The 18,651-nt window shown below is 46.1% G+C and overlaps 1 protein-coding gene and 1 non-coding gene across 3 annotated transcripts in view; one reads left to right on the top strand and one right to left on the bottom strand.

Moving 5' to 3' along the window:
- SYTL5 (synaptotagmin like 5) overlaps positions 1 to 8,298 on the bottom strand; it is a 241,191-nt gene extending 232,893 nt beyond the window's left edge. Inside the window, exon 1 of one of the 2 annotated variants that reach the window (XM_072815151.1) lies at positions 8,157 to 8,298. The gene's annotated coding sequence lies outside the window, so the exon portion shown is untranslated. The remainder of the gene's footprint in view (positions 1 to 8,156) is intronic. The other variant, XM_072815150.1, reaches the window with a different exon arrangement.
- Positions 8,299 to 16,976: 8,678 nt separating this feature from the next.
- Positions 16,977 to 17,083, top strand: LOC140628993 (U6 spliceosomal RNA). The gene has a single exon (XR_012026882.1). It is a non-coding gene; the product is annotated as a U6 spliceosomal RNA (small nuclear RNA).
- The last annotated feature ends 1,568 nt before the right edge of the window (positions 17,084 to 18,651 follow it).

An 18,651-nucleotide genomic window follows, 5' to 3' on the forward strand; every position in this document is an offset into this window, starting at 1 on the left:
GAAATGTAGTTCAGAAATATCTGGATGGAATAAGGAAACATTTATCCCTGTCTCCCATCCCACATTAGTCCAATATTAACTCTTGAGCCTTCAACTCCCTCACCTTCCATAATACACTTGGGTGTATAATAGGGGTTCCAACAGGCCTCTGTCTCGAAACATCGAAGAAGTCCTGGGGTAGAAAGTGAAATATTCACCATAAGGCTAAGGCAAGGTACTCTCTGGTTACTCCCATATGAAACTGATTACTGGACCAATGGCTTGACTAAAAGGCAGGCTAAAAGGACATACATACAACGAGGCACAAGATGTACCCAATACATACACCTAGTAGTAGGTGGTGGAGATGGAACTCAAAACACATGTATCTATCACAGTTCAAATATTAGGCACTTGGCCCATAGTGTGTATAGAAAGGACAATGGCAACAAAAGTCTCTTCCAAAGTAACCATTTGATTTGGGGTAAGTTTTTAACCCATACCTCAGTCCACTGCCTACCCAGTAGCCATTCCTACCTTTCTTCCCTAAGACAACACTAATATATTCAGGAAGCAGGCATGGATCTCGGGAATGGAGCTGGCACAAGGGCTCCATGGTGCCATCACAGGCCCAGATTCCTACTTCTGCCTCTCTATTCTAACAACTTCAATGCTGCCATACATCCATACTGTCACTCCGTAGTCCAAGAGGTCTCTAGCCATCATGCTTGCATCCCGGGCTAATAGCTGGAGGAAACAAAGTATGCAAGGGTCTTCCTCCCAGCCAAGTCAACTCTCTTTACTCAGACTTCCTAGAAGTCCTGCCCAGCACAACAATTATACATCACTGGCTAAACTTGGTCATAGGGTCACACCTTGGTATAAGAGATGCTGGCTAACAGAGACCATTCACTGGATGGATGCATTGTCACCAGGAATAAAACTAGATTGCATCACTAAGGGAGAAGGTGAAAAACAACACCAAGCGGCAAGTGGAAGTCTCTGCCAAAGTAGCCATTTGATCTGGGGTACATTTTTAAGCCCATACCTCAGTCCTCCTATTTGTAAAATGGAAACAAAAATACTAACTCACAAAGTTGTTATGATGACTAAGTGAGATCAGTAAGTAAAACTGCACAAAGTCTGGTATGCAGAAAATGATTAATAAATGCTAGCTGCTGCTAATTCACTTTGGTGAATCATCATCATCAGGCCTGGCATTGAGCAGTATCACTTTGGATAACTGATTTTATCAGTGTCTCTGCATTTATCAGGCTTGAAGGTGCTGGCTGCTGACTCACTCCCACAACACTCATAAGTGTTTAAAGCCAGAGTGGTGGCTCAGTAATTTACAATGAGAAATGTAACGTTCAGGCAGACCAGACAGCCTGACCAGGTTATTCTCTCCCTGACGGCAACAAATATGGGGGATCAGAAGATCGACTGCTGAGCATGAAATCAGGAGAAACACAATTTGTTATACACTTCAAATGTTTAATGGTACTGGGTTCTGACAGCCGATCGTACCTATCTCTACAATTTAGCCTGTGTAATCTGGTGGGTCGGGTAATCAGGCTGCAAACCTAACAGGTAACCTCTTCCCTTAGGCAGTGCTGGGACGTACACTACCAATCGCTGGCAAAACTCACAAGGAACGTGAAAAATGTGTGAAATCCTTGAAGGTAAACTCAAAACACTTATGCCACCAGCAAATTCATTCTGAAGAGAGGCCTTATATGCTTGGCATAATTTTGGGAGCATTGTAAGTAGGGGAAATATTTTAGCAAGACCTGTTATTTTGATAATCGCCCCAGAGCAAATGGGGCAGCAAGTTGAATTCATTTTTAAGTTTAAAATGGAAATATTTTAGTTGCTTCATCTAGAAACATAATAGAGCACAATAAAATTAAAAACATGAAATTGAGCAAATAGAAAAATATGTGTACATATACGTACATATATATGTGCATATATAAATATAAAAGCTCAATTGTGACCCAATGTACAAAGATAACTTTTTTTTTTATGATAGTCACAGAGAGAGAGAGAGGCAGAGACACAGGCAGAGGGAGAAGCAGGCTCCATGCACCGGGAGCCCGACGTGGGATCACGCCCTGGGCCAAAGGCAGGCGCCAAACCGCTGCGCCACCCAGGGATCCCCAAAGATAACTTTTTATCCTCTAGGTTAACCATATACCTATTCTGTTGACATGGTTCTCTAAACAGGATACAATAAAAAAATAGAAAAGCAACGTGGTATAAAGGGAAGAGTGTTAAGCTCTCTGGCATCAAAGTTGTTTTTGAGTCTCGACTTTACTTCTTCTAAGTAATGCAATCGGAACAAGTTATTTAACATCTCTGGATTTCCTTTTTTCTTCTAGGATAGATTACCAAAAATGACCGGTATTCTTCACCCCTCCTTCCATCTATGCCTTTTGCCATATAACTCCATAGGGCCTCTGCGCTCTGACTCTGGGCATGACCACATGGCCTGCTTTGGCCAAAAGAATAAAAAAGAAGTGATAATATGCCAGTTAAGAGCCTAGGCCTCAATAAGCCTATATATTTGTTTATTTCCTTTTTTTTTCTCACTTGCACCTCTGCTACTGCTTTGAGAACATGGCTGGAAGCCTACTGGAAGATGAGAAACATGTGAAAGAGAGCCCAGGCACATCAGGTACTCCAATCAAAGTTAGTCCTAGATCAGCCAATATCCAGGGAACCCTAAGACATATGAGCAATCCCAGCCAAGATCAGTAAAGCAGTCTAGCCCAACCCTGACTGACTCTAGGCACATGAGCAATGAATGCTTATGCATATTTTCATATGCTATTGAGATTTTGTGATTGGTTGCTACACAGCATTATTACAGCAATAGATAACTAAAACACATGTGTCTGATATACGTTTGTTACAACAGTTAAATAAATGAGATACCACAGGTACAATGACTGACACATCACAGCAACAACAATAGAAATACACATCTTCCTCGACTTACGATGGGGTTATGTCCTAATAAAACCACCATAAGTTGAAAATATCATAAATTGAAAAGGCATTTCGTACACCTAACCTACCAAACACCACAGCTTAGCCTAGCCTACCTTGAATGTGCTTAGAACACTTACGTTAGCTTCCAGGTGGGCAAAATCATCTCACACAAGGCCTACTTTATAATAAAGCATTGATTGTCTCATGTAATATGTTGAGTAATGTCCTGAAAGTGAAAAGCAGAATGGTTATAAGTGTAGGGGTTGCTTACCCTGGTGATGGTGTGGCTGACAGGGAGCCACGGCTCACCGCCTCTGCCCTGCATCAGGAGAAAGGATCACACTGCATACCACTGGCCCGAGAAAAGATCAAAATTTGAGGTACAGTTTCTACTGAATGTGTATGGCCTTTGCACCATCATAAAGTCAAAAGATCATAAGTTGAACCACTGCTAAGTCAGAGACTGTGTAGTTATTCTTATTTTTGATAGATTTCTACTTTCCAAAATATAATCACATTCTTAATATTATACACAGATCACTAGCTCAAAGTTCTGGATGTTTCTAAGCCATTTAATCTCATATTTACAGTCTCTTGTTTTACTCCCACAAGTGAATAATATCATCCACAGAATGTGAATTTTACTGACTTAACTCGTAAAGAGAAGGCACACTATTTTCCCATCTCTATTTTGGAGAGGGGTATATTGTGTGATGTAGCTCACTGCTGGTCTCATGTAGAGAAAAAAATGTGATTAAATTAGAATTTTATATTAATGTGTGCTGAGAAATTTCCAATGCCTCTCGAGATTGTTCCATCCATAGAATAGTTAATCCTTGAAAAAAAATGACAAGGAACCAGCCTTGTAAAATCATCTTTGAGCTGGCACAAGGGCAAGCTGCAATTTAGCTCTGTGACTGGAGAAGAAACATGAATAGAGACAAATGGGCTGATGTACAGTCTCTGTATTCATTCACCTCCATTTGTGTAAGAGATTAAGAGAGACTTCAGTGTAGCATTTTCTCCCATTTCCTCATCCTTTGTCCTGTGAGCAGAAATAGTCATTCAAAAGCAAAGCTACAACAGTAACAGCAATTAGGATGGCAAATACCACAGATAAACTTCACCCACAGTGATGTATTTAATGAACCAGACTCACCCAATGCCATAAAGCCTCAAAATGTCAGGGATATGTGGTTCACAAAGTATCATCTATAGACCAGCAGCATCAGTGTCACCTGGGGACTTGTTAGAAATGGAAAGTCTTGGGCTCTACCCCAAACCTAGGGAATCAGAAATTCTGAGGCCAGCACCTGGCAATCTGCTCATCTTGAGTGCTCCAGGTGATTCTAATGCCTGGGAGAGCTTCAGAACCACACATCTAGGCAGAGCCATGAGAACCGCGCACTTAGGTAGAACCATGTTACTTACAGTAACATCTGCATTAGCATCACCTGGAGTTCATTGGAACTGCAGACTCTCAGGGCCCATCCAGACCAAACTGGAATTCAAATTATCAAAAGGTCTTTGGGTGACTTGCCCGCAGATCAAGGTTCGAGAAGCTCTCTACCTGTCCAGTGGTTCGTTATGGGCTGAATTGTGTCCCCTCCCCCAATACATATGTTGAAGCCCTAACCCCTAGTACCTCAGAATGGGGCTGTATTTTGAGACAGGACCTGTAAAGAGGTGAGTAAGGCAAAACTGGTTCAAATGAGTGGGCCCGAATGTGATATGACTCGCGTCCTTTTAAGAGGAAATTAGAACACGGACAGGCACAGAGGAAAGACAGTGTGAAAACAGTGGGAAGGCAGTCACCTAAGTACGAGCCAAGGAGAGAGATCTCAGAAGATGCCAACCCTGCCTACACCTTGATCTTAGACATCTAGTCTCCAGAAGTGCGAAAAATAAAAATGTAATTTAAGTTGCCTAGTCTGCAGTACTTTGTTATGGTAGCCCTAGCACACTAACACGGTTCCCAAACTCAGGTGCATGTTGGAATAATCCAGGGGGTTCTTTAAAAATCCTGATACCTGGGTCCTGTTCTCAGAGGTCCCAATTTAAGTAGTATGGGGATCAGACCATAAGTCTGGATTTTTGAAAGTTTTCCAGGTGATTTTTTTTTAAGTATAACAAAATTTGAAACCTACGGATGGTCTGCTTCATTCTTCTGCTGGAGAGAAATCTAAGACACAGGGTCCTTCAACTGTTAAATTTCAATCTCTTGATACTTGCTTAGCTGATGTCCCATCAATATGTCTCCAAACCTAATCCTCCTGGGAAAGAGGATCAAGAATCGAAGCTGGCAGTAATATATGCTCTCTTCATTTCATGCATCAACTTAAAAATTTTTATGCTAGGATTGTCCTGAACATTCTTTGTAGTAAAACCTCCCACGGTACAGGTATAGAGAAGGCCTCAAGAAAATCCGTTGACTTAAATCATCCGTCCCCACTACTCTCCTTATGTTGTTCTTGTTGCTCTTGTTACTCTTCAGGTTCCTAAAGCCTCCAAATGAAAAACTCTAAGGTTGTGTAAACCAGCGTTTCAGGGCATTATAGGTGCCAAACCACTGATTAGTTTTCTTCAGGCTAAACCCTTTCCACTTGTCTCTGTAAAGTCATGAAGTTCCCAAACTCCATTGCCTACTCACTAGACAATTATTGACTGAATGTTTGCACTGTTGCAGGAACTGAAGGATCTGACCTATACATAATGGAAACCATCTGAGCTGTATATAGATTGTTCTACCAGCAGTCTCGAAATGTGAACATATCCCACAGAAGTGATTATTTAGCATCCTTAAAGCACCGTAAATCTTTTTTGGGGGGGGGGCAACCCCTGTTCTGAATGTGCTTTTGCTACATTAAAATACAATTTTTAACGTGACCCAACCATGAATACTGTCACTGGTTAAAACAGAACCATTTTCAAGACAGACTAGCCTGCTTGCCAGTTAGTTCCCCAAAGCCATTTTCAACCTCCCTCTCCCTGGCCTCTCTGCCACATTAGCTGAAAAGCCTGATACTTTCCCACCCTCCCTTGTCACTAAGCACTACTATGTAGCCCAGCTCTGGCCAGTGAAATATGAGAAAGATCCCACTGAGGAAAGATATTTCTTCTCTGATAAGACAAAGCCCCATAAGGGAAATAATTCTACCCCTTCTCACTGCCTGGGTCCCGCCTTCAAACATAGACTAAGGATGTAGTGTCTGGAGCTGTGAGAGCCATCTTGAAACCAAGAGCAGAAGTCACTGGCCCAGAACCCTGGCACCGTTGGGCCATCAACTCCAGTGATCACCTGTCAGGCTTCTCTACTTGTTAAAGCCACCTTGAGTTGGCTTTTTCTGTTACTTGCAGGAAAAAAAAAATCACAATACATGTTTTCCACGTATGTCAGACTCATTCACTTAGAACACAGTGTGGGGCTGAGGATCCACACTTTGAGATTTATTGAGTTAGAAGGAATTTCTTCTAGGAACGAAGAAAAAGCACGCCCAGGTGGCATTCAAGGAACCGTAAACCCAGTTTGAACTGCCAAATTCATTTATTCATTCATTTAACAGACCCCCACTTTAGTAGGCTCCAGGGATATCAAGATGAATAAAACCTTATCCTTGCCTTCCAAGAAATTTTTCTATCCTGAGCGAGACTGGTATATAAACCAAGAATCACAGGATGGTAAGTGCTGAGACAGAGATGTGCAGAGGAGAGGAGTCATGTTATCAGGGAAGTGGGAAACCTCTGAGTTGGGGGGGTTCCCCATAAAGAGCTTTGGAAGAGAGAATGATAGAAGTTTCCATTCAACTCTAAAAAGTTACTCCTGTGATCTGACTAAACATGTAAAGTTTTATTTTTCTTCCAAGGCTGGGGTGGGGAGGGGGATTGTTTTCTATAATCACAGACTGTAAAACAAGTTTCAGGACATTTCAGGAAAGAGCAAATTTATGATAGGCCACTCAATCAACTGCCAGAAAAGCTTCCCCACCCATCCTTCTCCCACAAAATAGGATAAAGACAAGGTTCGGTGGGGCGGGGGAGAAGGTAAGTACTTTCCTCCCATATCAGCAGGGATGTTTGTGTAGAACGGAAGAATTCTGTGCTGTGAATTAAGACCACCTGTTAACATTGCAGCAAAACAATATTGATAATCAAGCAATCAGTTGTCAACAGGAGCCACAAATACATGCGTTCCAGAAGATTCTCTCCTCTGCTACTTTTAAGCAAAAACGACAGCAATAATTAGTGTCTACTTAATAATCACAGAAACACCTGCACTTATTGGTAGAGAAAGAGGGATGCAACCTCCCCGTGCTGGTTTTTCTAAAGGCAGTTGGTGGCAGCAAACCCCACCTCCCCCCCCCCCACTCCCCACAAACACTGGTAGAGAAAAACTAACATGTAGCTTTGCATTGTTAAATCGTCAAAAGAAACCGAATAGGTCCTCATTGATTTTCCTGCAAGGGAAATAATAGGCTTTGAAGCATCTCTGAAAACAAGACCAGCAGTAGTCTCCTACAATGTTCCTGGAATACAATATATTAGAAAAATAAAATATTCAAGAGTCTCTAATGAATTGTTTCAACATTATCGTGACATTCACATTAATTGGGCCTCCGAAACATTTTGATTCGGTCGGTGGTGACGAGATTGATATGCAGCAACCGCAGTTACCTTCCAGCCCTGGCACGTCCTGGGCTGGGGAGGGTTGTTCCAAGATCCCAAGTAAGGCTTCAGTGAGACATCTGCCACCTTGCCGAGAACGAGGAAACCACCTTGGCAAAGGATTCCAGCTCGGCCCTCTAGCTCTCTTGCCACCCCCCACGCCCCCCCCCTTCTGAGAATCACCCGGGAAGAAAGTGGGGGAGGAGGGCAACATGGGAAACAAATCAAACATTCCTAGCCCTCATAAACGCCGCATCCGGACCTTTGAAGGTACTCGGGGAAATTAAGAATCTGGCCCTAGAGTTTGGCTTGTTTGGGGGTCTGAGCATGGCTTTGAAATCCTCCGTTGCGTTTTTAAAATCTAACTTTCTGTCTCCAATGGAGAGAAGCAGAGGGAGGAAAGCAAAAGCAGAGAGGCTGGGAGACCCCCTCCCTTCCCACACACACACACACACACACACACACACACACACAGCGCCGGAGTCCCCCAAGCCCGAGGCATCAAAAGCCGGGAAACTTACCTGGCCCTCACCTCGACGGAAAGGCGGCTGGTCGCCCGAGCTGGAGATGAAATGCAGACCCCGGGCGGGAGGCGACGTCCCGCTCCGCGCCCCGGGGAGCCGAGTGACTCACGCGCCCGGCGCCCGCCTCTCCGCCGCGCGCCCCTCTCCCCCCGCCCCTCCAGGTGCCGGCCCGGAGCCGGGGAGGCGGTCTGCAGCCGCCCCAGCCGCGGGGCCCTCCGCCCGACGCCCCCAGGCGGCCGCGCCGGAGCCCTCCAGCCTCAGCCGCGCCACGCTCAGCCCGGCCCTCGCCACGGGCCCCCGCCGCTGCAGGACGCGTGCCTCCGGGGTGGCCTTCCCCGTCCTCCGCCGCCCGCCGCCCCAGGGCCTAGGCATGCCCCGGGGCTGCGCATCTGAGCTCCACACACCTTCCACCTGCCAGCCGGACGACGCGCTCTCCAGGCTTGTCTCAGGCTGCGCCGCCGGCTCCGGGACTCACCCTCAGCCAAGCACGACCTCCTGCCCCCCCACACCCTCGGTCTCCCCCTTGCGGTGGCGCCCAAACCCACCCAGCCTAGAGACAGGTGCAGCTGGCGCCTGCTGATGGTGCATCCTGTTCCAGGGGACTTTCCTCTCCCTGGACTCTTACCCTGCAGAGACTCGTGCGCCCAGGGCTGCTCATCTGACACACTTTCTACCTGCCAGCTGGGTTTGGCAATGCCCAGACCCTCCCACAGTTGATCTCTGTGTCCAGGCCCCCCCTACTGCCCACCACCGCCCATGCCCAAATTGTTCCCACCTGTGGGGAGTCCCCTACCTCGTGGAGGTGACTAGAAGCCTCTCCCCACTCAGATCCTCCAGGGTCCTGCTGCCAGGGGACACCCTCCCATTCTGACTTAGGTTGGAAAGAGTAGCCAGGGCCATATGCAAGGTTTACTTGGGAGAGTCAAGGAGGAATAGACTGCCAGGACTTAATAGAAGTAACATCTCCAGCAAATATGGATTGGGAATCTGCCTTGAGACCTGCCAGTTTTCTGATAGAGGTTATCTTGTTCTTCTGGGGGAACAGGGGTCATGAGACCATGGTCTCCATCATATTCAAACTGGGAGGAAAAGCCCGTACAACAAGAATCCCGTTTGTTTTGGCAAGAGGAAAGGATTACAGAATTCAGACACAAAGGAGCAAGACTGGGGAGAGAGTGGAGTATTTTCCCAGCCTGAGGACAGCGTTTCAGCAAGTATATTTCCTACGAGTCTGGTCAAGAATAGAAGGTTAGTACCTATTCAGGAAAGTGGGCGATCACCTCCAAACACACTCATTCTCATCTTCCCATTGCTTTGTTACTGCCATTATAAACCTAGATCTTCCCCCACGATAGGAAGGCACTATGACATTCATTTCAATATCCCAATAACCTAGCACACAGCCTGACACATAGTGGAAAATAAATCTTTATTGAAAGCTCAAAGATCTAACATCCGAGACCTTCCTACCCCGGCCTTCCATGTCTTACCTCTATACTTCCCATCTTTGCTGTCTAGTTTCTCTGTTTTTCTTCCTTATCCACACCTGTTTGCCTTCCTTATCCATGCCTGTTTTCCTTAATAATAGCACCCTTCAGTTTCTCTACCTGTAAGCTCTAAGTCTACAAAGTCATGTTTTCCAACGTTATTTCTTCTCTTTTTCTAAAGTCTCCCTTACTCTGCGTTCTCTCTTACCATCTTACATTCAAGTGCAATCGCAATGGAGTGCCTTTGCTGCTTTTTTGTTTGTTTTAAGCTGTTAGGTACTTAGACTAAACTTCTTACCTACCCAAAATCCGACATTCCCCCCAAATATGAGTGTGTGCCCTGAAATAATGTATCTCTTCATACAATATGATCAACCAAAAGTATCTCTAGAATCATATCTTCACCCATCCACTCAACTCATATTTACTGTGCATCTACTATGTAGTGGGCATTGTGCGGGGACCCGGGATTACAGACAAAGCAAAGTTACTACCATCAAAAATGCCATACACCAAGGAGTGGGCAAAGGGGAGAAGCAAACAATAAAGTTACTCAATGCTGTAACAGCGATTTGTACAACGTGCCTTTGGAATGACAAGACCTCCATGGGGCGGGAGGGACATGAAACATCTCACCAGAAAATGACAATTGAATGGATTCTTGAAAAAAAGACTAAGAGATTTCCAGGAAATAATAATAATAGGAGAAAAACACACAAGATGAATAATTTGCTATGGATTGTTAATTTGTACCTCCTTTATCTTGTGATGCATCATTCTACAGGCAGATAGTGTCTAACACACCTCCAGGGTTAAGAGTTCACTTTCCTGATAGCTCCAAAAAAAGTACAGGGATTGGCTCTGCAGGGTTCTGTGTCCATTCCTGAACCATTCACCAAGGCCTGATAGGTCGTGTATTCTAATCGGCTACACTGGGTCTTGGGCCCATCCCTGAAAAAATCACCATGGCCAGGTAAGTTGTAGGTTCTCATTGGCTATACAGGGTCAAGCACCCATCCCTTTACCAACACTGTGGCCAAGTAGGTAGTGTATTCTAATTGGTTCTGCCAGGATCATGTGTTGATCCCTGATCCAATCATCATGACCAGGTAGGTAGTGTATTCTGCTTGTCTATGCTGGGTCATGCACCAATCCCTGTCCAGTCACCATGGCCAGGTAGGTAGTGTTTTCTGATTGGCTAACCCAGGTCATGTGCTCATCCCTGAACCAATCACCATGACCAGATAGTTGGTGTATTGTGATTGGCTACCTGAGATCATGTGCCCATCCTTCTCCAATCTCCATGGACAAGTAGGTAGTGTATTCTGATTTGCAACCTGGGGTCATGTGCCCATCCCTGTCCAATTTCAATGGCCTGAGAGGTACTGTATTCTGATTGACTACCCTGGGTCATGTGCCTATCCCTCCAATCACCATGGCCAGGTAGGTAGTCTATTCTGATTGGCTACCATGGGCCATGCACCCATTCCTTCCCAATCACTATGGCCAGATAGTGTATTCTGATAGGCTATATTATGTCCTGTGCCCATCCTTGAACCAATCACCATGGCCTGGAAGGTAGTGTATTCTGATTGGCTACTGTGGGTCATGTGCCCATCCCTGTCCAATCTCCATGGCCAGGTAGGTAGTGTATTCTGATTAGCTAATCCAGGTCATGTGTTCATCCCTGAACCAATCACCATGACCAGGTAGTTGGGGTATTCTGATTGGCTACCCAGGATCATGTGTCCATCCATGTCCAATCTCCATGACCACATAGATAGTATATTCTGAATGTCTATATTGTGTCATGTGCCCATCCCTGAACCAATCACCCTAACCAGATAGGTAGTGTATTCTAATTGGGTACCCTAGGTCATGTGACCATCCCAGTCCAACCCATCATGGCCAGGTAGGTACTGTATTCTGCTTGGCTGCCCTGGGTCAACTGCTCATCCCAGACCAAACACCATGGTGAAGTAGGAAGTGTATTGTGATTGGCTACCCAGGATCATGTGCCCAACTCTGGACCAATCATCCTGGCCAGGAAGGTAGTGTATTCTGATTGGTACCCTGGGTCATGTGCCCATCCCTGTCCAATCTCCATGGCCTGGCAGGTAGTGTATTGATTGGCTGCCCTGGGTCATGTGCCAATCTCTGAACCAATCACCATGACCAGTTCAAGGTAGTGTATTCTGATTGGCTACCCTGGGTCATCTGCCCATCACTGTCCAATCACCATGGACAGGTAAGTAGTGTTCTGATTGGCTACCATGGGTCATGTGCTCAACCCTGTCCAATCACCTGGCCAGGAAGGTAGTATATTCTGATTGGCTACCCTGGGTCATATGCCCATCTCTGAACCAATCACCTAGACCAGGTAAGTAGTGTATTCTGATTGGCTACCCTGGGTCAGGTGCCAATCCTGGGCCAATCATCCTGGCCAGGAAGGTAGTGTGTTCTGATTGGCTACCGTGGGTCATGTGCCCATCCCTGTCAAAGCACCATGGACAGGTAGGTTGTGTATTCTGATTGGATATAGTGGGTCATATGCCAATTCCTGTCCAATCACCATGACCAGGTAGGGCATGGATTTTGATTGCCTACCATGGATCATGTGCCCATTGCTGTCCAATCACCATCGCCAGGTACATAGTGTTCTGATTGGCTGCCGTGGGTCATGTGCCCAACCCTGTCCAATCACCATGGCCAGGTGAGTAGTGTATTCTGATTGGCTACCTTGGGCCATGTTTCCATCCCTACACCAATCATACTGGCTAGGAAGGAAGTATATTCTGATAGGCTACCCTGAGTCATATGCCCATCTCTGAACCAATCACCTAGACTTGGTAGGTAATGTATTCTGATTGGCTACCCTGGGTTATGTGCCAATCCTGGACCAATCATCCTGGCCAGGAAGGTAGTGTGTTCTGATTGGCCACCGTGGGTCATGTGGTCATTCCTGGCCAATCACCATGGCCAGGGATGCAGTGTTTTCTGATTGGCTGCCGTGGGTCATGTGCCATTCCCCGAACCAATCACCCTGGCCAGGGTTAAAATATATTCTGATTGGCTACCCTGGGTCATCTGCCCATCACTGTCCAATCACCATGGACTGGTAAGTAGGGTTCTGATTGGCTATCATGGGTCACGTGCTCAACCCTGTCCAATCACCTGGCCAGGAAGGTAGTATATTCTGATTGGCTACTCTGGGTCATATGCCCATCTCAGAACCAATCACCTAGACCAGGTAAGTAGTGTATTCTGATTGGCTACCCTGGGTCAGGTGCCAATCCTGGGCCAATCACCATAGCCAGGAAGGTAGTGTGTTCTGATTGGCCACCGTGGGTCATGTGGTCATTCCTGGCCAATCACCATGGCCAGGGATGCAGTGTATTCTGATTGGCTGCCGTGGGTCATGTGCCATTCCCCGAACCAATCACCCTGGCCAGGGTTAAAATGTATTCTGATTGGCTACCCTGGGTCATCTGCCCATCACTGTCCAATCACCATGGACTGGTAAGTAGTGTTCTGATTGGCTATCATGGGTCACGTGCTCAACCCTGTCCAATCACCTGGCCAGGAAGGTAGTATATTCTGATTGGCTACTCTGGGTCATATGCCCATCTCAGAACCAATCACCTAGACCAGGTAAGTAGTGTATTCTGATTGGCTACCCTGGGTCAGGTGCCAATCCTGGGCCAATCATCATAGCCAGGAAGGTAGTGTGTTCTGATTGGCCACCGTGGGTCATGTGGTCATTCCTGGCCAATCACCATGGCCAGGGATGCAGTGTATTCTGATTGGCTGCCGTGGGTCATGTGCCATTCCCCGAACCAATCACCCTGGCCAGGGTTAAAATGTATTCTGATTGGCTACCCTGGGTCATCTGCCCATCACTGTCCAATCATCATGGACTGGTAAGTAGTGTTCTGATTGGCTATCGTGGGTCACGTGCTCAACCCTGTCCAATCACCTGGCCAGGAAGGTAGTATATTCTGATTGGCTACTCTGGGTCATATGCCCATCTCAGAACCAATCACCTAGACCAGGTAAATAGTGTATTCTGATTGGCTACCCTGGGTCAGGTGCCAATCCTGGGCCAATCATCATAGCCAGGAAGGTAGTGTATTCTGATTGGCTACCGTGGGTCATGTGCCCATCCCTGGCCAATCACGATGACCGGGTAGGTAGTGTATTCTGATTGGCTCCTCTTTGTCATGTGCCCATCCCTGCCCAATCACCATGGCCAGGTGAGTAGTGTATTTTGATTGGCTGCCATGGGTCATGTGCCCATCACTGTCCAATCACCATGGCCAAGTAGGTAGTATATTCTGATTGGCTACTCTTTGTCATGTGCCCAACCCTATCCAATCATCATGTCCAGGTGAGTAGTGTATTCTGATTGGCTGCCGTGGGTCATGTGCCCAACCCTGTCCAATCACCATGGACAGGTGAGTAGTGTATTCTGATTGGCTATCTTGGGCCATGTTTCCATCCCTGCACCAATCATACTGACCAGGAAGGAAGTATATTCTGATAGGCTACCGTGAGTCATATGCCCATCTCTGAACCAATCAGGTAGACTTGGTAGGTAGTGTATTCTGATTGGGTACCCTGAGTCATGTGCCAGTCCTGGACCAATAATCCTGGCCAGGAAGGTAGTGTGTTCTGATTGGCCTCCGTGGGTCATGTGCCAATCCCTGAACCAATCACCATGACCAGCTATGTAGTGTATTCTGATTGGCTACCCTCGGTTAGGTGCCAGTCCTGGGCCAATCATCCTGGCCAGGAAGATAGTGTGTTCTGAATGTCTACCGTGAGTCATGTGCCCATCCCTGTCAAATCACCGTGGCCGTGTAGGTTGTGTATTCTGATTGGATACGGTGGGTCATGTCCCAATCCCTGTCCAATCTCCATGACCAAGTAGGGCATGGATTTTGATTGCCTACCGTGTGTCATGTGCCCATAGCTGTCCAATCACCATCAGCAGGTGAGTTGTGTATTCTGATTGGCTACCTTGGGCCATGTTTTCAGCCCTGGACCAATCATACTGACCAGGAAGGAAGTATATTCTGATAGGCTACCGTGAGTCATATGCCCATCTCTGAACCAATCACCTAGACTTGGTAGGTAGTGTATTCTGATTGGCTACCCTGGGTCAGGTACCAATCCTGGACAAATCATCCTGGCCAGGAAGGTAGTGAGTTCTGATTGGCTACCGTGGGTCATGTGCTCATCCCTGCCCAATCACCATGGCCAGGTGAGTAGTGTATTTTGATTGGCTGCCATGGGTCATGTGCCCATCGCTGTCCAATCACCATGGCCAAGTAGGTAGTATATTCTGATTGGCTACTCTATGTCATGTGCCTATCCCTGTCCAATCGCCATGGCCAGGTAGGTAGTATATTCTTACTGGCTACCCCGGGTCATGCACCCATCCCTGAACCAATCATCATGACCAAAATGGTAGTGTATTCCTATTGGCTACTTTGGGTTATGTGCCCATTCCCTGAACCAATCACCATGGCCAGCGATAAAATATATTTTGATTGGCTACCCTGGGTCATCTGCCCATCGTTGTCCGATCACCATGGCCAGGTAAATAGTGTTCTGATTGGCTACCGTGGCTCATGTGCTCAACCTTGTCCAATCACCTGGCCAGGTAGGTAGTGTATTTTGAGTGGCTACTCTTTGTCATGTGCCCATCCCTGCCCAATCACCATGGCCAGATGAGTAGTGTATTTTGATTGGCTGCCATTGGTCATGTGCCCATGGCTGTCCAATCACCATGGCCAGGTAGGTAGTATATTCCGATTGGCTCCTTTTTGTCATGTGCCCATCCCTGTCCAATCACCATGGCTAGGTAGGTAGCATATTCTTATTGGCTATTCCGGGATAGTAGTCTATTCTGATTGGTACCCTCATGGTCATGTGCCCATCCTTGAACCATTCACCATGGCCAGGTAGGTAGTGTATTCTGATTGGCTGCACTGGGTCATGTGCCCAACCCTGTCTAATCACCATGGCCAGGGATGCAGCATATTTTTATTGGCTACTCTGGGCCATGTTTCCATCCCTGGACCAATCGTGCTACCCAGGAAGGTAATATATTCTGATTGGCTACCCTGGGTCATATGCCCATCTCTGAACCAATCACCTAGACCAGGTAAGTAGTGTATTCTGATTGGCTACCCTGGGTCATGTGTCAATCCTGGGCCAATCATCCTGGCCAGGAAGGTAATGTGTTCTGATTATCTACCGTGAGTCATGTGCCCATCCCTGTCAAATCACCATGGCCGTGTAGGTTGTGTATTCTAATTGAATCTGGTGGGTCATGTGCCAATTTTGTCTAATCACCATGACAGTGTAGGTAGTGTATTTTGATTGGCTACCGTGGGTCATGTGCCCATCCCTGAACCAATCACCATGACAAGGTAAATAGTGTCTTCTGATTGCCTACCCTGGGTCATCTGCCCATCGCTGTCCAATTACCATGGCCAGTTAAGTAGTGTTCTGATTGGCTACCATGGGTCATGTGCTCAACCCTGTCCAATCACCTGGCCAGGTAGGTAGCATATTCTTGTTGGCTACCCTGGGTCATGCATCCCTGAACCAATCATCATAGCCAGGAAGGTAGTGTGTTCTGATTGGCTACCCTGGGTCATGTGCCCATCCTTGAACCAATTACTATGAACAGGCAGGTAATGTATTCTCAATGGCTACCCTGGATTATGTGCCCATCCCTGTCCAATCTCCATTGCCAGGTAGGTAGAGTATTCTGCTTGGCTACCCTGGTTCATGCACCCATCCCTGAACCAAGCACCATGGCCAGGAAGGTAGTGTATTCTTATTGGCTGCAGTGGGTCATGTGCCCATCCCTGTCCAATATCAATGGCCAGGAAGGTAGTGTATTCTTATTGGCTACTCTGGGTCATGTGCCCATCCCTGTCCAATCACCATGGCCTGGTTGTTAGTGTATTCTGATTAGCTACCCTGGGTAATTCGCCAATCCTTGTTCAAAAACCATGGTCAGGTAGGTAATATATTCTTATTGGCTGCAGTGGGTCATGTGCCCATCCCTGTCCAATATAATGGCCAGGAAGGTAGTGTATTCTTATTGGCTACTCTGGGTCATATGTCCATCTTGTCCAATCTCAATGGCCAGGTAGGTAGTGTATATTCTGATTGGGTATCCTGGGTCATGTGCCCATCCCTGACTCAATCACCATGGCCAGGTAGGTAATGTATTCTGATTGGCTACCCTGGGTCATGTGCCCATCCTTGTTAGTTTGTTTGGGAGGGATATGATTAATAGATTGACAGCCTTGTGCTCGCTTCGGCAGCACATATACTAAAATTGGAACGATACAGAGAAGATTAGCATGGCCCCTGCGCAAGGATGACACGCAAATTCGTGAAGCGTTCCATATTTAAAAAAAAAAAAAAAAAAAAAAAAGATTGACAGCCTTACCTGAAGTAGAAGGTATAGTCCTACAGAAGATGCTAGGAAAGATGTGGACTTAAGTAACAAGTCAACTACATGTATGCAAGTGTTTCCCTGAAAATGAAAATCTCATTTTTCAAAATAACACATTAAAATTAAAAGGCTTATAGAAAAAAATAGAGTTGGGCTAGATCACACAAAACTTTTACAACTTTATTAGTAGAGCATTGATAAAATTAAAAAATGAATATCTCGGGCAATAACTTGGATATCTCAGACATACATCTTGGTATGGTAAGAGGCTGCCTCTGCGGATATGAGAAATGCAAGGAACCAATAGAGAGAAAATTTTGGCATGTAGAGCTGAGATGATGCAGATGGAAGCAGAGTGCTAAGACAATAGGATACTTATTAAGCTGGCAAGAGGAGGAAGTGCCGTCTTTCTGAAACAAGAACCATGCAAGGCTGGGGTGCATCTTGGGGAGGAAATCTGGGGTGCAGACCCTCACCTTTAAGTTTTTTAAAATAAAACTTAAGAGGGTCCTCACTGGGGTGCTTGGGTGGCTCAGTCAATTAAGCCTCTGTCTTTAGCTCACCTCATGATCTGAGTCCTGGGATCAAGCCCACCATAGAGCCCCAAGTTGGGCTTTGCACATAGCAGGGAGTCTGCTTCTCCCTCTCCCTCTGTGCACATACTCTTTCTTAAATAAATAAAATCTTTTTTAAAAATTTCATTTATTTATTCATGAGAGACACACACACAGAGAGAGAAAGAGAGGTAGAGACACAGGCAGAGGGAGAAGTAGGCTCCATGCAGGGCGCCAGACATGGGACTCGATCCTGGGTCTCCAGGACCAGGACCCAGGCCGAAGGCAGTGCTAAACCGCTGAGCCACCGGGTTGCCCTCTTTTTTTTTTTTTTTTTTTTTTTTTTTAAAAAAAGGAGGCTTCTGACTGTGCAGCAGGCAAGTTGGGTCCTTTGTCCTTTCATGCTGAAGGTTATAATTATACTCCAACACAACTTCCACATTCTAGTGACATTGTTCCCCTATTTGCAATCGCATATGAGCTACTTGTTATGCAAAACGTGTTCTAACAGGAGAGATAGTGTGTATTTTTTTTATTAACTTTCAAATATTTATCCAGCACCCATAGTCTAATCCAGTCCTTTTTAAAAAAATTCTAATTATTTGCTAATGACTCCCAGATTTATATCTCTGGTCTGAACATTGCCTCTGAATTCCAGACCTTCTCCAGGAAACTGCTTCACACCCTCACTTGGATGACTAATAGGAATCTGAAACTTACCTTGTATAAAATCCAACTCTCGATGTTGCCCCGGATCTTCCCTTTCTGAGGTCTTCCCTATCTTGTTTAGTGCCAACTCTGTTCATATTGATGCTGAACCAAAAAACCTGACGTCATTTTTTACTTCCCTCTTTCTCATGCTCCACATCCAAGCCATTAGCAAATCCTGTCTATTCTACCTTCAAAACACTTCTGGAATCTGACCACCTCTCATAACCTGCGCTTCTCCTATCATTTGACAGTCACCATCG

This window comes from Canis lupus, chromosome X (assembly GCF_048164855.1).
Source record: "Canis lupus baileyi chromosome X, mCanLup2.hap1, whole genome shotgun sequence".
NCBI classification, from domain to species: domain Eukaryota; kingdom Metazoa; phylum Chordata; class Mammalia; order Carnivora; family Canidae; genus Canis; species Canis lupus.